The sequence below is a fragment of the Xiphophorus couchianus genome, chromosome 19 (genome assembly GCF_001444195.1).
Source record: "Xiphophorus couchianus chromosome 19, X_couchianus-1.0, whole genome shotgun sequence".
NCBI lineage: Eukaryota > Metazoa > Chordata > Actinopteri > Cyprinodontiformes > Poeciliidae > Xiphophorus > Xiphophorus couchianus.
The window spans coordinates 17648103-17671653 of NC_040246.1; the positions used below are offsets into that span (position 1 = coordinate 17648103).

Sequence of the window (23551 nt, forward strand, 5' to 3'; positions counted from 1 at the left end):
TATACTCAGCTGTAGTTCCCACTGTGAATAAAACATTTGTTGTTGCAGCTTCAGCGAGAGCTAGAAAGTTAAGCTCACAGCTCCAGCAGTTTGGTCAATGGTAATATGAGTGAAATTTGATGTAATACAACCCCAGACTTTCACTGCAAGTTATTAAAGAGCAGGATGAACCAGAGTGGATCTGAAAGCTCGTTCCCATCTTCTCCAAACAAATAATTTCATATTCCTTGCTCTTCTAACACTGAGTTTCCAAGTGGGGTTTAAGCTGCTTTGGATTTATTTTGAATAGTTGGACACATTCATCAGTATTTACTCAAGAGGGCCTGAGCTCAGCAGCAAAGCTTTGAAAAATCTGAGCGATCATTAACAAGTTATTACCTTTAGTAAGATTAACACATATTTTAATTGTAAACATCAGCCTTCATGACTTTTTACAGAATAGACCCTGACCTCAACTGTGTAATTTCTTGAAAGATGCCAACATTTCCACATCGGACAAAACTGCAATCTTCAAATGAACAAAACATTTAGTTTGTTAAAATATGTTCAGGTTTGTTTTGACAACTCCTTTCACCTTTTTATATTCTTGTAGTATCTTTTGGATTTTTTCTTTCTTTTTTTTTCTAATAGTAAAATACGTTGAGGTTCAGCTAAATTTCAAAAATGAGCCAAAAACTATTTCATTCAAATCGAATGAGTAGCCGTGGTGACATATAAGCGAAACATAATTAATTCCCCAGTCTGGCATGTGAGAAAGGTCAAATTACACATGTGGTGCCAATTTTGGTAGTTTAGCCTCGACAAATGTGATGAATCATCCTTCTGCTGAGATTTATTTTACTGCATATAAATTTGCAGTTACTCATCAGATATTACTCCACAAATTCCTACCTCAGGTTTATGATTCAAAGGTGGTTTTCACTCTGAGATGTGTTTTGTTATTTTCACTGCAGATAATTAATTTGCCACTGTGCTCCAGGGTCATTTACTTTGATGGAGTAACAACTATCTTATTTCTGACAACTCTGTTGTAATAAAGTTTGAACTAAAGCTTGTAGTTTTGAAGATACCCCAGTTTTGGAGGAAAAGGGGTAAAGAAACAGGCCTACTTGAGAGGTTGAGAAGCAGCTCATATGAACAGCCAAAGTGCCTTTCTATAAAATATAGTTTCTTTTTTGGAAACTTATGTTTTGTTTTTTTCTTGTTTCTGAAAACAAGAACAAAAGGCCTCGTTGGCCAGCTGTGTCGTCTCTCAGAAGCAACTGCTTTTTTCTTTGGCTTGACCTGTTAGCATTTACATTTGGTGAATTTGCTTATCACTGGTCTGAAGTTAAATGTAATAATTTGGGTTGGGTTTCTCTGAACATCTGTGTTATGCCAGAGTTTAATGACAATTTAAGAATTAATATACTTATAAAAAGCAATTATCAAATATTTTTTAACATTTCTAGTATGTATCTTAGGGAAACATTAAATAAACCATCAAATAATTGGATTTGTTCATGTCAAACTTCACTAGTAAAATTTTAATGAGATGTTTATGTGTTTATGTTTCATGAATACTGAAAAAGTATGGTAATTAAAGTAACTTTTAATAAGTCATACATCATAGCATGTCTCACTATTTCTTAATATGGCTTGCCAACTTTAATTCTCTGCATCTCCACATCAATCAGCACCAATGTATTTCTCCTCCATTCCTCACAAATCCTCTATTTTAAAAAGCTTGCTGCTTTCTTCATGCCTTCTCATGTATGAAGAGAGCTTATTTGTTTTATTTTGTGCACTTCCTTATTCACTAATGTCCCTTGACTTTTCAACTTTTCTTTATAGAAGAATACAAAAGAATAGACCAGTGGTTCCCAAAGATTTTCTGGGCCCCCCTATGGATTACAACAAAATTCCCCCCAAAAAAGAAAAGAAAAATCAACTGGGCACACACATTGTTCAACCAGATATAAACCTACCGGTATACACATATTTTGTTTTCAAACTCCACTGAAGTTTATTTCACGCTTCAGGTTGCAACAAAACACACTACAAACCATCTTTGCAGTGAAACACTTTTGTGTAACTGTTTTTTTATTTATTTTTTATTCCCATGCTCCCCCCCCCGCCTCACACTTTGGGAACCACTGGAATAGACTATCCCTTATTATCTCACAGTGTGTAGATACAGGCGCACCACTAAGTTAAAAGTAAATGGAAGCATCAATATTCACACTAAGGCATAAAACCAAAAAAAAGACTTTACTATAGGGGCAAATTTCCAACATTATAAAAATAATATACATGTTAAATATCAAAATTTATCAGAAATAAACTAAAAACTATGTGAAAAGTTACTAGCAAATAATAAAGACCTGTTTTTTGAACTGTTATTTTCCCATATTGGGCACTTTACCAAACAAAAACAGCAGACAGTGAAACACTGAAAGCAGAAACTGCTCATGCATGACATAGGCCAGTCGAGGTGTTTCACGCTCAATTTAAAGTTTGAAGCTGTAGAACTAACTGGTTTGTTTAGAGTCAGGTTCCACACTGCTTGGTCTCTATATGATTATGGAGATTATGTGTGTAAAATTGTTCACCTAAAATCAAAGAAATGAAGTGATAGAGTTTCAAAGCTTCCAGAGAATTATTTTTATGGAGAGAAAATGTAATATTTGTAATGCTGGGAATCAACAGTCCTGGACTGCAGATTAAACTGCAACCAGAGATAAAGTCTCTCTGCAGGAGGCAGGTTCATGTAAAGCTGGCTTAATGTGGTTTCTTCAAGCTGAAGGCTTCTTTACCAGGTCCTCCATAGGATACTGATCGTGACCAAGACAAAAATCATTGGATTACTTATTCTATGTAGGACTGTAATGAAGAGATCTTCATTACTGGGACTATTTTACTGAAATCACTGTATTGCATTTTTAAAGTATTTTTGCACTTTATTAACAAGCACTTTATTTAGCACTGCACTTTAAGCATAGATTTGCACATCAGTAACAATTTGCACACAAGAAGTTTTAATTGTATTTATTGAGTACTTTTAGACATTAGCATGTAGCCTTTTGTTCTGGGCTCTGCACAGCTGCTCCTCATTGACGAGTGAGGTGGTTGCCTGTGGAGGGAGGATAATTGTTACTCAGAGCAATGAGCTACTGGTGGGTAAAACTGAGCAAATGCGTTGTGCATAATCTGTTGGGTGTGGAGTGCTAATGTAGAGTGACTCACCTGTCTTTTCTGTGTCCTCTCCAGGGTGTTTGGACAAATACTGCCCCGGGGGTCCAGACACCATATATAGTCTCCGGGAGAGGCCATTGAAAAGTGTGGGGGGGGAATTGTTTATGGGTTTTGTGGTGTTTCATTTGGTGTAATGATAAAACATAAAATATTTATAAAAAGTAAATGGAAATGTTTATATTTAGTAAAAGGTATTTTAATTAAATAAGTGGATATTGATGAATTGAGATTCCCCTGTGAATTAAAGGTGGTTTGATCCGTCACAGCTGGGACTATTTAAGACTGCAGTTTTCACCTGTGAAGTGTTGGTTGATGTTGTGTGAAGAATAAAACCACTGCTGTTTTCCACCTGACTCTGCCTCAACGCTTCATCGTCACTGTAAAATCCTACCGCGAACGGCTACCTTGTTACAAGGACATAAAAACGGCTCTATGACCAACATGAACGGAAACTTCTGTAGTAATCTTTACTGTTGGTATATAATTTGCTGAAAACTTAGTTCTCCCCAATGCTCTCTTGCTATTCTCTTTCATCCAGAAAAATTGAAGCGAGCTGTCTGTCTAAAAGGCAGAACCATGGAAACAACAGATCAAATTAAATGGCCTGACAAGAAAAGGTTCAGAGATAGAAATGGTAAAATACACAAAAGACTTATTGGTGAGGGAATTAAAAATTCAGGATTAGGAACAATAAAAAAAAAAAGACATTTAACCACCCGCCAATCTTTTCATCTGGTCAGAAAAAAATTGTCATCTTGATCAAACTTGCTTCAGTTTTTGGGTGAAGTTAGTATGATTTTATGTAAGAGGAGAAAACAAACTAAAAACCACAACAAATTAAGGTACCAAGCAGAATACACAGAGTAAATTAAAAGAGGAAAAGATTTGGTCTTCAGTTATTAGAAGAAGAATTAACACACAACTGGGTTCCATGATGATGTTAGTGAAAAGTGTGAAACAGGCTGATTTGTTTTATCCTATTTTATTCTGTGTCCAATGTATTACTTTATCCATCCATCCATCCATCCATCCATCCATTTTCTACCACCCTTGTCCCTAGTGGAATCGGGAGGTGCTGGTGCCTATCTCCAGCTAACGGTCCGGGTGAGAGGCGGGGTACACCTGGACAGGTCACCAGTCTCTCGCAGTGTATTGCTTTAAATATTGACTATTTATCACATTTCCAAGCTGAGCAGTATTTATTTTGCACCAACAAACAGCAGCCTGTTATCAGTTCTTCCTCTTATGTAAGGTGCCGTTTGTTGAAAAGGCCGCTCTTCTAAGCTCTACTCAGAGAACATTGCTGTGATGTGCTGGTGCTCTGCTCCTATATGAGCTTTCATATTCTGTTTAGTTGTATTTTTTTGTTTAGTGGTAGATAATTTAGTACTCTGGTCATATATCCACATTCACACTCTTTGTGAATATATTATTAGACATAAGGATGGGTATGTTTCACAAAACATTGGCTGTAGGGTGTTTTTTGCAAGCAGGTCTGTGACGCTAATCCTCTGTCTCTCATTGAGGAACCAAACTGAAAAATAGCCTTTATTTTTGTAGTGAATTGTTAAAAAGTTGTGCTAATGGTTGCATTATGTAAGAGGAGAATTGTAAGGTTTATTTTTCAACATCATGTTTAGGCTGGACTTTGATTGATTTGGAAGCTAATTTGAAATAACCTGATTTGTCATTGATTAAAATAAAGTCCAAATATACTGACATCTATAATTTAGACATATAATGAGGTTTAAAATCCAAGATGAAGATGTCACAAACAGTACATTCAAATTCAGCTCCATTCAAAGCAGATTCAGTGACATAAACTTCACCGTGAATAAAACCAACTATATGCAAAATGAATGATTGTTGTTATAAAAACTCAATAAAATATTTCCACTTTAGGGTTATAAAAATTGGGCCCTTCAGTCAGCGCACCACAACCCCTCAGGCTCCTCATCCTCAGGCAAGAAGTCTTTCCAATCCATCAGCCGTCGACTTCAACAGCCTCAGCAGTGAAAGTCTGAGGGAGGAATTATTTAAATGACACCGCTGTCAAGGAGCCCAAAGGACAAACTACAGCAAGCTGGTTAAATCAGAGCTTTTAAAATGAGACACGACATGCATTAAACAGTGCATGGCTGCGGTGACAGCTGGCAGTAATGTATGCATTTTTAAGAATATCATTATTGGAAGCCAGCGCACTGAGATTTGTGACACTGATCTCAATAGACGTGAATTAGATTTAAATGCCATCCTAATAACTGAAGTCTCCAGTGACATGAAAACAGGGAATCCAGCTGCCTCAGCGTCTTGATATGCTGATTCTCCCCAGCCCATCCCTTTCCCAGACACATGACGCACAGGAGGCAGGAAAAAGTCCTGTAATTTACAGACGCATGGGAATGAAAAAGGTTGCAAAGGTGAGATGTATCACACCCGCTGAGAGATGCTCGATAGTTGGCATAGCAAAGGTTGGTGGGAATATGCATAAAATAATGTTCAGTTTTTAAATCCTCTTTCATAAACAATTTTTTACTAAATCCTCAGCTAACTCCTGATGCAGAACATTTGAGCCTTGCTCTGAGCGCCTCTCACATCCCAATATGTCTTAATGTATTTCAAATGCAGTAGGACAGTGAAGATGGACCTGCTAACCTTGGATTAGCAGGGATTTTCAAGTTCAACCTAGTTCTACCAGGACTCAACCCGTTATCCCTTTTTAAAACAAATGAGATAATTTAATGTTTGTATCATCATATTACATATGATTGTACCTCAGCCTTTGCTCTAAATCATCTTGTTCCAGCCAGATAATATTATATATCACATATGTTAGCTGCTCTCAAACGCTCTGAGTGTTTGTGTTAAAAGTGTGTGAACCACATTAATTAGCATCATGAGTCAAAGGTGGCATCAATGCATTAATGGTGTGAACAGCTCATCACCATTATTTTTTCTTCGTGCATGTGCGTTTTTCTAGCTTGCACAACCGGGTCCTGCTAAACAAATATGTTTCACTAATTGATCATCATCAATGTGGGCATGTCAATAAAAACATGCTCACATTTTCCTTTAAGAGATTAAACTACATGAGATGTTTATGTGTCTCAAACATCATTCATAGGCTTGTCAAAATAATCAATAAATAAATGAATTGCATGTTTAAAACAAACTCAATAATTTCTATTGGCATGATTTATCGTTTATCTCTTTTTTTTCTCTCTTTCTACCAAAAACTGGACGATAAAAGTCTTCAGTTTGGTACTTTTGTCTCAGCTAGCTCTCTTTTGAAGGACAGTTTTGCTTACAAAGACTTGTTTATTTATCTTGGATATTTAAAAAGTCTTCCAGGTTCTTAAATGTTCATTAAAATTTAAAATTTATTCATCTTTTAGAACATGTTCTTGCATTATTATTTTTGCCATTACGTTATATTACTTAAAAATAGTCTCAAAACAACAATATTATCATTTATCACAATAACTTCTGGAACAATTTATTGTCCAGTAAAATTTGTTATCATGACAGGCCTAATCATACATAATGTCTGGACTATACTGACTGTAAAATGCAGAATGTTGAGGAGACGGTGATTTCGGATTGTTTTACACTTAAAATAAAAACTTCTCTGTCCAACAAAGTATTCTAGAGTCAAATATGAGGTCAATAGTCTGAGATGAAACGTGGTCCAAAGAGGGCAACAAATAAGACGATAGTTCAAAATATTTGAGCAAATCTATAATGAAGAGGCTGCAAAAGTAAATAATGTGTTTTAATACCTCAGTCAGTATACAGACCTCACTCTGATGGAAATGCTGTTGTTTGACCTTAAGAAAGCTGCGTAGCAATGCGTGTCTTCAAACCGCAATGAACTGCTGTAACTTTGCAAAGAAGAAATCCTTAAACTATGATGGAGAATAATGAAGCCAGACAGAAATCAATAACAGTCCTCGTCAGCTTTATTGACCAAGTTTGTACACAGAAGCAAAGAATTTGACTTTGGTATATAAATTTGGTGGGAAATAAAACTAAATTTATATATACACAGGATTGTTACAAAAGAAGGAGATAAGGTTGAATCAGTGCAAATATGCATATTGTTGATCCCTGCAGAGTAGCTTGGCACTCTGACTGTTAAGTGTTCATCAAAGTGGCAGCCTGGGAGAAGAAACCGTTTCTGTGGCGGCTCCGTTTTACAAACAGCGTTCTGTAGTGCCGACATAAAAGTAAAAGTCCTAACAGTTTTTAACTTTAGTTAATGCGACTAAAAGTGGTTGTACACAAAGTTTCACTTTTCAGTTTCAGATTCTTTTAATGACACAGTTGAAAGCTGGAGTGTAGTTTGTATACTTGAAGTCTGACTGAAAACAAGGTGATTCTGATTACGAGCAAATCCTTTTTTTTGTTTGTTTACCAGTTTCTGATATTTATGACCCCAACATTTAATGACTCCTTTCCATCAATTAACTGATTGTGTGACATCACAGGACTAACACTAACAGTAAAATTCAGTATTTTGATTTCAGAAAAAAGTCTGAGGTTCATTTAGTTCATACATAAGTGAGAATTATTCTTGAGAATTATCTTCTTTGAAATAGACACACAAAAAAACAGGTGTTATTTCAAAATAATTCCTTGGGGATGTTGGTAACAGTCATAATAAGTGATGTGGGTAAACATGACCAAAGAAAATCACCTTTCAAAGGATTTCCTGAAATAAACAAACACCATACATGCTATTATCTTGGTCACCTCTTTTCCTTTGAGGATTGATTTGTTTCCATCTTTTCCTGCTCTTGGAGCTGAAGCCAATTAAGTATCTGAAGTTGTGATGCTACAAACATTCAGACAAATGTGTCCTGCGCCTCGGCATACACTCTGGGTAAAAATAAAGCTAATTAACGCAAGCATTTTGTGTGTGTATATATGAGCATGTTGTTGATTCCAAGTAGCTCGCCTGAATCTAATTGTTTCCATCTCGGAGCTGAAATGAGAAGCTGCTGCTGCAACAATCCTCTCCATCCATTCGCTGCAGAGCGGAATCAATGCAGAACTCCACGCTTTGAAAACAGCCGAGACTTCATAAATAATTTATCCGGGTACGAGTGAGTGGCAGTGTTTATGTGCCTGTTGTGTACTTGCACTTGAACAGTGCCATTTCATGAGTTGTATATCATGCGGTGTGGACAGGAGGTCTTCATGGTGCAGCTAGATTAGGGGGGCTGCCCCGGAGAGATGTCAATAAGCGGCAGAACTCTGAAGTAGCTTTTCTGACACTTCAGAGAGGCTGTTGTCGGAGCGGATCATTAACTGCAGGAAACAAAAATTTTATTCGATGTGACTAATTTGAGATTAATAAGGTTTAATGAGACAGAAAGGAGAGCCGGAAGCTGAGATACTGCAGAGTTTTTATTCTGACTTCAAAAACACAACAAAGAGAAAAAAGCCACAAGTAAGCTTATTAAAGTAATTTTAGACCATAATAGTAGATTAGTATGATATTTGTAATATTTTTATTGAGAAGAACATCTCAATAAATTTCATCGAGTGAAATAAAATAAAAACAAGCAAGATAATACATGTTTCTGTGGTGATCACACAAAGACATGAAAACAGCTTCTCAGTCTCTAAATGTGTTGACAAGGTCAGTATCATGTAATATTCTGTCTGAACAAGCAATAACTTCCAACAGCACCAACACCTGTCATATAAAACATATCTCAGTTATGATGTCAGATGTTTTCACATCTAACTAAAGCAACAGTCACATCCATTGAGCTGCAGGGGCTCATTTTCTTCTAGAAAGGAATATTTTTCTCTTGTTTGTCTGCAGGTCTGGAACATTAAGATTTTTGTTTTGGTCATCTGTTTTACTGAAGTTATTTTGGGTTAAATGGGAAGCTTGCTATGAGTTCTCTCTCATTTTGTTTCAACAATTTCTTTCCATTTTTGTGGCCAGCCAAGAAACTATGGGAGTTTTGAGAATAGTTGTATGTCAAATTCAAAATTCAATATAAATATACTTTATTATTTATTATTTATTAATGTTGTAGCTCATGTCATCCACGTATCTAGCATCACCATCCCCAACAAAGTTGTTGGGGATGGTGATGCTAGAACAGTCAGACTTGCAGCAAATCTGAAAGGTCCTCTGATTAAACACTGTTGCTGTTTGCTAACAGTCAGTGATCGGTAGGTCAGTCCCCACAATGTAGTATTTGGTAGTAAAATTGTTCTGTATCAAATACAAGGCCACATACACACACAGTAGTTTTAAGCATAAAAACAAACAAAAAAACAAACATTTCTATATGCTAAAGAAAACTCTCTTGATTTTAAATTATGGTTCTACGTTCATCTGTTGTGTTTTCAGACCAAAGGCCTCTACCAACCAGGCTCCAAGATTTAATTTCAATCCCAGTTTGCACCTGCTAGCAGCTCAGTTTCCAAGCAGCAGAGACGACATTCCACGACGACATGGCCTGGGTGACACCATCAGTTGTTCAAAAGCACTGCTAATCCACCTCATTTGCTTTTCCCGCTCCTCTTTAGTTCTCTGTCTGGCCATATGCCTAGGAAGCCGGACATACAGACATTGGCTGCTGTGAGAGTTGTGTAGACGTTAACAGAAAGCGCAGCAGTTCTCTTCACATCCTCTTCAGCGATACGTCTCTGTCCTCTGTAATGTAAATGATGGCATCTGTGCCATGACAAACTGGATTACACATTGCCTCTGCTGCGATGGAAAACATAACGAGGAAAGGACAGCCAGCACAATGTTTTCCTTCAGCAAAAAAGCAATTACACCCGGAGGACATCCGAGGTGCAACACTGCACAGACAACACAAGCCAGACGTAATCTGTCCTGATTTACTTTGTTATGAACAATACAAATTCAAAGAAAACTAACACAGAAAACAGACAACATGAATAAACAATTTATGTGCAACAAAAAAAAATTACTATGAATATGTTGCTCTACACTCATCATTTATCAGTTCAGTATTGCTTTGATAACTTGATTGTCATTGTCAATAAGACATAGTTCACACAAAGTACATCCTGCTAGGTCCATTAGTCTAAATCTGAGCTGAATACTAGGAGAAAACTGAAACTGTAGTGAAGATTTGCAAGAATGAATTCTGTGGAACTAAAAAAATTCCACTATAAATTATTCAGAAGTCTTCATCAGTCATTAACCAGTTTCAGTGACTTTCTATCATGATTTTTTTAATATATAAATGTACATGTAATTTTATAAAGGGATAAACATCACCTTTTTTCTACTGTACATGCTGTTTGCATTTTTTTCTTTAAGGGTCTTGTTACCTTAACCTTCAACTCTTTACAGTGTCCATTTCCAGAAGAATGTTACAACCTTTGAACAACTGGAGCACAGAAACAGGCTCTGGTAGAACAAGTACTGAAACAGTTTGGTTGCATAAGGAATAGTCTGCACCCAGTTTTCTGTCAGGAAACATTTATAATCACTGCAACAAAACATTGTCATTGTTCTTCTAATATACTTTTCTCCAGAAAAAGCTTCCACAGTTTTATCAGCAGTCCCACAGACTCAAACACTTAACCCTTCCTCTTTGTGAGAACAAACAGAAACCAGATGATTCATAAAAAGGAGGAGGTGATGGAGGAGCAGGGCCAGCTCTTATATTGGACAGCAGAATGAAACATCTCAGCTCACGGATTCAAAAACAAGTGATGTTAATGCTTCAAAAGTATACAGCGGGGGGTTTGGCAGGTTGTGTTCATTAAAACAATACTGAGATGTGAAGATGTCAGCAATGACTCAATTTGCATGTATAATTCCAACCATTTGTGAATTAGAAAAAACTTGCTGTTTCATGAGCTGTTGGAAAAACATGTGGGGCTACTGTCACTTCATTTCTGCTGCAGCAGTTGGAAGCAAAGCTGAAAGAGAAGAAGAAAATGTTTGAAAGATATATCTGTAAATTGAATAGAGTGCCTTTATTGCAGACACTGTTGATGTGTTAAATATTCACCATACTTCACTTGTTCCACTTTTTGTTGCTACAACCTGATTCCAAAACAGATCCATGGGGTTTGTGGGCAGAGAAGCATCTGCCAATATGAAAGTTGAGGGTTAGATTTCAGTTACTTTCTGCCACATGTCTATATACACCTCAGTACGATGTTGAACCTTATCATTTGGCAGATTAGTGTATGGATGTGTGCATCTTTGTGAATCCAACTGGATGAATGTGGCTTTAGTGTAAAGTGCTTTCATTCACTCCAATCTATCTGACAGCCATTTTCTTCACATTCTTGGTGTCCATCTCCCATAGTTTGGCGGAATCCTGGGTACACACTTGACATGATGTCAGTCCATCACAGGGCTAAATTCAGTTAATTTACAATGAAATGTATTTTCCTCTACATATTCGACAGCAAGAGAAAAAAAGTTAGAATTTTTAAAACAAGTTTATTCATAAAAATGTAGGGATAAGTCATCCCAATATTTTCCCCTGAAAGATGGATTTAAGCTACATTTACACAGCAGGTTTTGATGCTATATTTCTATTTTTTCAGTGGGTCGATCATACTGAAAGTTAAATGCAGCCGGAATCAGACTTCTGTGTAAAGTTTATGACCCCGGAGCAACAAGCTTCCACAGAAGAATAACCTGCACCTCACACAGCAGCACATTGTTTATGGACTAATAATAGATAATGGATAATGGACTTTAAATTTGTTGCGCACTGGGAGGCAAAAGTATTGTCACAAGATCATAACAACACAAAGGAAGGTAAGAAAAAAGAAAGTACAGAGTGAGCTCTGCTTGCTTCTGCCATTGTTTATATACTATATACTGTATATATATAACATCTGACTTCTGTTGGTGCAGAATGAAGAATCACATCATCAATGTGATTCTTTTATCTTTTACGTTGTATCTGACGTAAAAGTCAGTTAAAATGTGACTGCAGAGGCTTTGAAAACGATCAAATACGTAGCCGATATTGTACCACAAATTGATGGGGCACAAATCTAATTTTTTCAATCCAAAATTTAATATGTTTTAGAATAAGGCCTTAGCATAAAAAATAGAAAAAGTACAGGACTATAAACACTTAAAGAATTTACTACATCTGAATGTAGTCACAATTTTTAGTAGAATATCAACTTAAAATCAAGAGTTTTCACAATTCCGCATTTTTTCGACTCAAGATGACAGCAAGCTTTCCTGTTTTGAATCAGACTTATTTTGAAGTGCAGTTCATAAGTTGCAGCTGCTTGAGTTCTCTCCTATTCCAGTTTATACCACACTGTAGCAAAGCAACAGAAAACATCCTGACCTCGAGTCTCACACTTCATCCAACGTGCCGATGTTCTGAGAAGAAGTAATTTTATGGGCATTATGAGCCATATGCCCATCAGGGCAGGTATACAATTAGCCATGTCTAAATCAAAGTGACAAGGACGTTCCATCAATTATCTGGCATAATGTTGTTTTCTTCTGTCTGCACAGAAGAAGTCATTTAAAGTGAGTCTATTATTGCTGACAGCCATCACAGTGCGAGGACATCAGTCAGAGGAAACATCACTAACTTTGTTGAACCATAACGTCGAGAGACTAAACAAGATGCACAGAAAGAAATTAATGATTTTTAGTAAACACACTTTAAGATTAGAGATCTTTCAACAAGAAAATAACTTATTTCAAGAAACGAAAACTTAACTTCAACAACATGAATTCAGATTATGTTTTTTTCATGATTTTGTTTTTCCACCTCCATGTTTTATTCCATGTTTGTCCGGTTTTTAAATCCATGACATGGCAGTTTCCCTATCCCCACTAAAGAAAGCTATAAACCAAGCATGATGATGGCACCACCATGTTGCTTTGTGATCATGACATGTCCAGGTTGATGTGCAGGTTCCAATTGTGCGTGTAGGTCAAAAATTTTGTTTTGTTGTCATCTGTCCAGACCACTCTTTTTTTTTTTTTTACATTTTTCCTGATTTACGAGATACAGACTAATTTATGGCTATTAGTATAAAAGAGACTAATTTATATAATTTTCATGTATTCCACACTGTTCAGATGTTTCTGAATTGTGAATTTAATATAATAAAATTAAAATAAATCAAGGTTTGAGATTGTAATATGACAACATTTGGAAAAAGGTGATTGCAGGTTTATAGCAATCACTTCATAAGAGGTACAAAATTCACATGTTGTACTCCATTATTCTGTAATCAACAGAATTGATTGCTGAAATTGAATAAACTGGTATTGAAGGGTGTTTTTATTGGCAATATTTTTTTATGGTGATAATCCAGGGTGGAGTTGGGAGGAATCCCACAACCTTGGACGTACTAATGTAATACTCAGTTATTATTCTCCAGCAATCCTAAACAATTCTGATGAGAGAAAATATTTTCACACCCGTTTCATGTCGTCTGTTTTTGTTTTTCCTGCTGAATTTTAGCCCATTGTGAAGCTTTTTCTTGCACAATAGTGACTTATTTGCTGCTCTTCACTGATAACAGCATAATGTTTTAGCTCTCCATCTTTGGACATGGTGAGAAACTTTTCAGTGTAATTTAACCTCTCACCTTGAAGTTGTTGATCAACTAGAAAACTATTCTTTTCAACTGGATTGCTGTCAGCACATGTGGCCACTGTGACACAAGGAGACAATGGCTGAACAGTTTTTGTTGTGCACAGAGAAGAAACATTAATTTGACGGTCCAGGATAAAGTGAGAAGTGCAATTAGTTGTAGTAGACTAATACAATACCGGCTCAGAAATCTCTTCAGCCAACAAGACGTAATGTCAGTGTGAACCTGGACTTGAAAAATGATTAAAGCTGATAAGGAAAATTTAATAAAAATGTAAGAAGGAGAATTAAAAAATTGCAAATTATATCTGTTCCTGTCCAAAAATAAAAGCTTGCACCTGCAGGCTTGGGAAGCAAATAGTAAATAGTGGATGATACCCTGTTAATTATTACCTTTTTCCATATCTTGACAGATTTTAAACCATCAGTTGTTCCTCGTGTTCATGCTAGAATATATAATCAACAAACCAGTTACTCATCTTGGAAACCATATTCATCTTCTGACCTCCCACCATAGTGATGCAATTTACCGTTACTCTAAACCATTAACTTTCTGGTGCATTAAATAGAATAAATAGTATCTTTCCTCCATCAGTCAGGGCTTTGATGGCTTCTTTTTCACATGCCTAGCCCAACATGAAACATTCAACAAAAACGAGAAAATAAAACCTCCTTGTTCTGACCTCCTATTTACAACAACGTTTGCGTCTCTATCGACCCTCTGGGAGATTTAAAACATGCTGGGAGTTTCAATAATGCTGTTCTGCAGGCAAAGTGCTGCTGACTGACAGGAACACTGCAACACAGCTGTTCCAACAGCACTCAGTGCCAGAACAGCTGGAACGTTTGGTGGCAGTAAGTGAAGAGAGCCAACATCAGCCATGTGTCTGTAACTGCGTCAGGGACTAAATGGTGCTCTAAAGGGAATTACTATTGGAGCCAAGATTTATTCATGTTATTTGTTCGGAGGAGAAAACAAAAAATCTATTCCAAATATTAGATTTTTGTGTTCTGACTGAGGAATTAATCTCCTTAGGAAAATTGGGCCAATAAATACACAGCAAGCGAAATAAAATGTATTTTCTAATGGAAAAAGATGCTCCTTGCAACAACTTCTACCTACTTCTCTGTCGGGATGATGAATGGATCTACATCTGGATGGATGGAAGAATAAATGGAATCTCATTCAACAACATTTCTTATTTTTTTATTTATGGTCCTGTGTGCGATTATCCAAATGTTTTCTGCTCTTCTTTTCATCAACACTTGCTCTTCACCTGTTCTCTTAGGTTACTCATCAAAACAGATGTCAAAAAATGTTCAAGTTCAAACAGAAATGATGATAACAAATAAATTTTACTAGCATGAAACTTTTTCAATGGAGGAAAACAACTAAAATAATTCATTTACAATTTTTGTATTGATAGAAAATAAATATGTTCAAGATTATGAAGGCTGCAAAACAATCTCATAGCCACTTGGACTATAGAAAAAATGGTGTAAGACTGTTGTTTCCTGTCATTGTTTTTTATTGGATTGTTACTGCAGACCTGCTTGACCCTTAGCTATACGCTTCCTGACACATTCAGACTTGTGCTTTTAACCTCACCCCTGTTTAAAATGAGAGAACATGTGGTTCTCCAGATGTTTCCATACCAAACCTCAGCATGTTATGGAGCTATGAGGCAGTCTGCTGATGGATCACTGATGGTTTATTTGGTTCTGTCATGAGCTTAAATGAAAAAGTACGTTTTGATTTTCTGTATGGATATTGAGAGGCGCTGGCTGTCTGGAGAACTGATGTGTGGAGTCTGAGGAAGTCCTTAAATTATCAGGAACAGCAAATAATGTCGAGACAGGGAGAGGGATAAAGAGAAAGAGAGAGACAGACTCTTAGAAAACAGAACTGGATCTGTTCTTTAACACCAAAGACAAAAAAATATATGTATAATTCTTCTTCAACTATATGTTGCCCTATTTTAAAATTGCATATCAAGATTGATATCATGAGCTTTTTGGACCACTAAGCAGTAGTCCTGTTCTTTTTCTCATTAGTCTATGTAATACAGGTAAGAATGCCTGTAGCTCATGTCCTGGATACATCCGTCTGTGACGTCCGTCGAAGCACAGAGTCCAGCCGCTGTCCACGCCTTTAAATCTTGCTTAAACTCTTCAACAGACATTGCTTCTGAGTGTCTTTAAGGTTGGAGTTGTCCCATCTTCCTTCCACTCAACTTTCCATCAATTCACCTGAATAACAGTTTAAAATCAGACAGCGTCTTTAGCAGTCACCTTTTGTGGCTTTTATGCAGAGAATCAATGAGTGGATAACACCCACCACCAGTCTCCCACATGCTTCTGCAGAGGATAACTTATCATTTCTTTATATGGAAAGTTTTCTTATTTGATATTCAAATTTTCAGAGAGAAATTTGGATTTTAATGAACTGTAAGGCGGCTGAGCTGTGCTGCAGTTGGTAGCACTATTCTGTTGCCCTGAAAAGGTCCAGAATTTGATGCTTAGATTCAAGTTTTACCAGCTAGGTTTGCTTCTTAAATAAAATTAATGAGGCAATGCTTGCAAGCTTTCTTTAGCCAACTTGTGCTGTGCTGCTGCTTCACATATGATCTTTCTCACACTGCTGAATGTATCAAGCATACCCTAATGATTCTGGGAGTCTATTTAAGCTGCAAAGCTTCCTGTTGCACTCGGCATCATAATGCTGCTGCCTGCCTTCTGCAGATGCTGCTTGCTTGGTTCTCTTTAACCTCTATGTTACCCCCACTGGGCTTTAAGGTCAAAAACCAAACAAATAACAATGATAATTAACGATATGGAGGCAGAATTATCAACTTACCAAAACAAGTGTGCATGGAAAATCCAAAAGGAATACAAGGAAGCAGGAAGATCTGACTCAGTGCTGACTAAGTAAAAAAGTTGTAGGCTGAGGAATCGATTACTATACAAGGAGAAGTGGTTGATTAGCAACAGGATGACACTGCGAGTGAAGCCAAGAAACTAAAGTTGAACTGAGGGTATGGTGAGAAAAATGGTCCATTGAACACACAAAGAACCAGAACCACAAAAACCCAAAAAGTGCATCTAGCACAAAGAGAACACAACCTTACATAAACATTAAGATTCAAACCACAAGGTGACAAAGAAACAGAAACTGGAGCAACAAGAAGATACTAAAAAGTAAATCGAAAATGGACCTCAAGGAAAGATGAATAAGGATCAACAGAAAATGTTTCTTTCTGGCTGGTGAATTAGGAAAAATCAGTAACAGAGTTAGAAACTCTCAGAAACTATAAAACTGAAACCATGACTGAAAAATCTTTCCCAAAGAAATACTTTCTAAAGTAATAACTTTGACTCTGTGAATGATGACATAATAAATGTGGTATTGACAAATAAATGAACATGGTTGAAACTAAAGTTTTCTTATTAGCTCATGCTAAATGCCACATTTGCATTGCGCTGTAGTTGTAGTTCAATTGTGGTTTTTGTTCACTGCTTTAGGGTTTTAGTTTTTTAGTTTTTTAGTTTAGGTTTAGTTTAGGTTTTAGTTAGTGGTGTCCAAAACTGCTCTGTCTTGGGTTTTCATTTAGCTGTTTTACTGCTAATTTGAGTTTTGCGGTATTCAAGGAAAATATGTACTAATGTACCTTTGATTCTTGTATACTCTTTTCATCTATATAAAGAAAAACAATCAGCAACAAACTGAATTCATGAAGTAAAGCAAAGGCTTAAGAGATGTAAGTGCGTCTTTTTGAACATGAAAGAAGAGGACGTTTTAAATTAAACTACTTCAAAAACAAACCTAATCAAACAAGAGCTAAAAACCCTCAGGAAGACAGCGTGCGTTCTCATGGAGTTCATCTCCTTTCCAGGTGCAAACAGGATTGACACCTGAAAGAAGTGGAGCGGGACTAAACTCATTACCAGAAACTACAATCACACAGCTGGACTGGATCATCCAAGAAAACCTTTTATCTGTGAAGTGGATAAATCCTCACCAGACTTCCAGCTGAACAGTCTGTGTGTAGCTCAGGCAGGAAGATATTCCCAATGGAAGCAGCCGCAGCTCAGATCTATAATTTATCTGCTGCCAGTCACACACTGAAATATGGACTTCAGGACTTGTCTGTTATGCCTTTCCAACGTCAATAAGGGACATCTGCTCTGTGAATGGACTAAAGAAGACACAGTATCTGCAGCTGAGATGGTAACGCCGGTGTCACCAAACTGAAAGGAAACTACTTTGGGTTTGCTTAACAGTCTTAAAGTTCTCAAAGCTCAGCAGGTGCTTATTGCCCACTGTGCAGGCTCAAAACGTTAATTACACATAATCATCTCCTATAAGATGTAATAATTCCTGAATTTGCTGAAGATGTTTTTATGTTGACAAACATTTGTTACTTTTAGGAAGTGAATCAGGTTCACTTCAGTAAGATCAAAAACTTAAAAAAAACTTAATTTGGCAATTCAGCTCAATTATGGCTTACAGATAATGAAAACAAAAATTTCTGGGTTTTTTTCTTTTCTTAAGAAAAAAAATAGCTCAGTTAAAAGTTTGTATGTGAATGGTGGAGGGGTCCTATTGCCTAAATCTCTGCAACAATGTGGCGTGGCATGGAGGCTTCCCTTTTTTACTGGACTTATCTAATATTCTGGCCTCCTGTTCAGCCTATGGGATTGGGCTAAAGGGGATCACAATAAGATGATAATTTGTTAAAACAAGACACTGACTTGCTTTACTTGTTCCTACTGGGTCAGTGTCATATTTTAGCAACATTGCCAGGGAAAAAGTGCAACATTAATCCCGGTTTGACTGAGGATACTGAAGCAAGTTTCATCTGACTGACATTACAAATTAATTTTCCTTCAATCGTAATAATCAGTCAATGTGAGTAAAACATCTGATATGAACAACCCGACTGAAGGTTTTTCAGGTTCAGTTCTAATGAAATCAAAGTTGAGAGCAGACTACATGGATAATCATAAAGTTACTTAGTTTCTACGCAGATGGTTAAGAGCACCATTGTCACTGAAACGCAAGCAAAAATAAAACAAAATCAGTCAGAGGTTTGTCCTAAACTTTCAAAAAAAAATTTATTCATGTGTCTGGAAAGGTTTTTAAGACTTATACATGCTTCTTAGAGTTAACGTTTCTGATTCTCAGGGGGCATAATATACTTTTAGTTTGAGTATCTTGGCATCTTGTTCAGAAAATGTGGCAGGATGGAGCAGAAGCTGACTGGATGGAGCAAGGCTTTATCTGATAAATGAAGCAGAACTGAAAGGTGAAGCTCTACATTTACTGGTTCATCTATGTTCCCTCGCTGACCTTTATATATGGATCAGTACTTTAAAAAAGAATATCCTGAATAGACGATGAAAATAGAGACTCTGCTTTAGAAGTAAGGATAAGGTGAGGAGCATCCTGATCTAATATTGGATAAGTGAAAGACAGTAGAGAAATAAATGAATGAATGCTTGTATTGCTGTACAAATGGACAGAGAGGTGGATGACTTTGTGTGTGACTATCTCAGATATCTGTTTCTATAAAACCCGAACATTAACAATGATAATCATCAAATCCAGCAGCGGCTAATCACATATTAACTCTATATGTAAAGAAAGGAAAGCTGAATCTTCTCTCATACATCTGGATCATGACGAGTCTCTGCTGCATGTGTCTGCCGTGTTGACGGACAGCATTTGCCCACACAGCATTCAGCTCCTAAAATATCTCCAACCCAATAGAAGGGAGGAACAGAGCATGGGGAGCGTTTCAAAGATCAACACAGGTTCAGAAAATAAACGGCTGAAGGTCTACAGAGCAGTTCAAGGACCAGAGAGGAGCTGACATAATATTTACAGACCGCCCGCTCTGATCTGCTGGCGGCGTTATTGCTTTTTTTTCACTGCGGGGAAGGGGACTGGGTATACAGACAGAAGAATGTGGGACATCTGAGAGATTTGTTCAGAGACATGTGGACAGACAGAATCAGCTGGACACAAACTTGTTATTTGATGTGGTTTTCCTAAAACTGTAGAAACTGCACAGGAGGAGACGAGTTCTGAAAGATCAGAAAATGGTTGCAAATGTTATTTTACTATTTCAAGTCATGGTGGCACTTATTACTGCTGCTAATATAAAGAAAGGTTAGCAACCAGGGCTACAGCTAATCCTAGCGTTGTGTTTGTGTCTTTATAGAGCAATTAATTGATCAAATAAAAATTAAGGTTTGCTGGGTTTGCACGCTAGCTTTTTTTAAAATTTTACCTGTATAAGAAGCTGTTTTACGATGAAAATTAGACCTGGCTAAAGCTAACACGGAAAGCATTATACCCATTGAACAATTTCAAAACAAAGATTTCTTTATTTTATTGTCACTGTGTTTGACTATAGACACAAACAGATGATGATGCAATTTGTCAGTCATTCCTCCCCTTCACTATTTGCAACAACCAATTATATAATAAAGAAAGACACGGGATTTCATAAAAAACATGTATAAAAGTCTATGTTATATGCCCATTTGATATACAGCAATGTACATTTTTCTAATGCACTCAGATAAATGAGTACTTTATCTAATGAGTACTTTAGAGTACTCTAATGAGTAAATTAGTACTTTTTCCTTTTTTAGTAAGGAAATGCGGTGATTTCTGTCTGACAAGTATTATCTACCGGCAAGAGGTGGAGTTAATTTAATTTTATCACAGTGCTCGTAATCACTCATAAGAGTCATAGTGCTGAAGGGGAGATGAAACCACAGTTAATAGCAAAGCTATGGATTACATTTAGGAAATAATATATGATTAATAAATAAAAAATGGATTGGACATTTCTGTGATTATGTCTTCCCGTAATCATCAACAATATTTCACTATGATGAGTCAGTTGACCTCGTCTGTTGCTGAAAGAACCAACATTGGGTGCCTGAACATCTGAACTTGACCACAACTCTTACATTGATGAATGGATGGCAGTAGCTTACAGGTTCCAGAATGCACTGTGGGAAGAAGGTAAACCAGCAGAGGCATTGGTACGCTTTAGGCAATGTTCTGCTCAGGAAACCTCAGATTCTGTCATTCATATGAATTATGGGTGTATAACATGAGTAAAACATGACATTACAGTACAGTTGTAGAGTAGATCAGAGGTCTACAAATTAAGGCCTGTACCTAAAATATTTTTATTGTGCAAATCCTTAGATGTTGGGGTATTGCACACATTAAAATTTTAATGATGGTTGCAAGAGATTGAAATATATTGTATGATACTTTGACACATGCCACCTTCCTAAGCATTGCTTCACAGCATCTTCACTTTGGTGTGGTGTACATTAGGGTGTAACCTCCTCCAGCAGAATGATGTGTCATGAACCACAACAAAAGTGATTTTGGAAAGTTTAAAAGGCCCCAGCAATGAGCTGAACGGTTGATTTGGTCTGCAAAATTCCCCAGACCTCAAACCAGCCAAGGCAAACAAGTCCATCCCATGGAGATCCCAGCTTCCAGTTTATAGGATTTTAGGATTTGCAACTCCCATCTTTGTGGAAGATACAATACAGCTGCAGGGATCTGCCAGGGTGTAGCCCTTACCTAAACAGATCTTAGTTGCTTTGGAAGCAAAGGGAACTAATTACACCATTAGATAGGTGGTCATATTTTATGCTTGATTTGGTGTAGAGATTAGCACATACAATTTTAACTTTGCTTTGCTTTTCTTCTGGAAAAATGTTTAATCATTTGGAGAACAAGTCAACTTCAGCTCCATTCTGTGATCACAACATCAAGCTGAGAGTTTTAAAATAAATTCCCACCTCATCTAATAGATGCTCAGAGTTATACTTAGTTTTACAGAAGCTGCCTTTAGATCTGAAATAAAACCTCCTGCAGCCTTTATTTTTCTTCACAGTAAGCCAACAAAAAGTGAGCCCAAATCTCTGGGACTCTCTTGTTAACCACAGCAGAGCCACCCTAGCTCCAAAACCTTTCAGCAGAGCAGTTTACATCGTTTACCCTGCTCTCCCGTCTGTCTTTGTGGAAACTCTATCCGGGCTGACTGTGGCATTGCAGAAAGTTCAACAAACATCCCAACGAGAAAGCGGCAACGATCTCTCTTGTGTTCCTACTTTAAAAGTAACACTGGATGTCTGGATTAGACCTTGGCAGGGGAACATGGAGTTTTTATCAGCAGGATAATAGAAAAGCAGGGATGTGAACATGATCCACATGCCAGGATAAATAACCCCAGCACACGGCCCCTACAGGAAGAGCAACTGCAGAGGCAACTGGGAAAGACAGATGTTGGTTTTTGCTGAAGCAGCTATTGATACACTGGCACTTTGTCTTTAATTCCGGGATGGAGACGTGGGCGAGTTATAAACGGCGTGCAGATGCTCGGTGCTGGGCTGCAGGCCAGTTCAAATACAGATGTCAGTCCCGCAGAGTGATCCATTTAGCAGCAAACAGGGTTGGGGAGCTGTTTCTAAGGTTGGCCAAACACAAAGAAAAACTTCTGCAGTTATCATTTCGCCTGATTTATGTTGTGTGAATAACCAGAGAAATGGGAACATGCTAAATATTGAAAATTGTCCTGAAACAGTGATTCCCAGCCCCACGGCCACTCCACAGATAATGATTCATGATGCTAAAGAGCACCTGATCAGGATTTATAAATCAAGTGTGCATAACTTCTCTGCTGTAATCCATCAGACAGACAAAGGAAAGGGAAGCAATAAAATCCAAGGCTGCCGGAGAGCAGGCAGAGATTTATCTGCTGCTCCGAGGTTTACTCAAACAAGCAGCCGGAACGCTACAACACAGATTATTAAGAGCTGAGTTTTTATTCAAAGGAAACTTTACAAGTTGCAAGTGAAAGCAGCAAACAGACGGGGAGAATCAATAGCCAGTTAAAGAGTGTAACTGGCTCTGGTGGTTTTATGATGGTTTCTGACTCATTTACTGACAGCTTGCCACGTAAACTGGATGTAGTTTCTTCTCATGGATCAGGTTTTCTAAACCTTCTGACAGATAATCAGCAGATTTCAATTTAAAGCAAAAACGTAATCAGTACCAACAGTTTTTAATCAAATCTGAAAAATATAAAGTACTTTTCAGCATTTGCTGCAGGGCAAACAGACTAAAGAAAATTATCAGCATAAAACACAAAAACTCACACTTTATGAAGCATTTCCCACCTAGGGATGTCTTGATATGGAAAGATAAAAAAAAGAATCACAATATTCAATTTTATGTTTTATAACAGTGACTTTAAAGCTCATTTATAGCACCGGCAGCAGCAGACGAACAGGAGAGGTCTGACCTCGCTTTGCTCAGGTGGACTGCTGACTAATGGTTTTATTATCTTTGAACGGGCACAGAGGAGGAGCGGATGAGTAATGTGCTCCATAAACAAGGGGGGCAGGGTGCAGAGCTTTGTCCTGAGACCATTTTGTCCTGAAACCGTTACACCGACTGCACGATTCGTTAAGGAGTTGCTGTGGGAAACTGTGGCTGGTATGTAACCTTATTGCTGCAGCATGATGGGAGGATACTGAACAAAGGGGTTGATTCAAAACACAATCACCTATGAGTATAAAAGAACAGTAAACATATTGGCTAAATTAAGGAGACCAACAAAGACATGCAAAAAATAATGATTCTTTGTCAAATCAAAATGCTGTTAGACATTTCA

General features: G+C 37.2%; 1 long non-coding RNA gene across 1 annotated transcript; it reads right to left on the reverse strand.

Annotated features, from left to right (window-relative positions):
- Positions 1–3012: 3012 nt before the first annotated feature.
- On the reverse strand, positions 3013–3646 carry LOC114134347 (uncharacterized). The gene is made up of 2 exons (XR_003593373.1): positions 3226–3646; positions 3013–3112 (listed from the first exon to the last, which is right to left on the reverse strand). It is a non-coding gene; the product is annotated as an uncharacterized LOC114134347 (long non-coding RNA).
- Positions 3647–23551: the final 19905 nt, after the last annotated feature.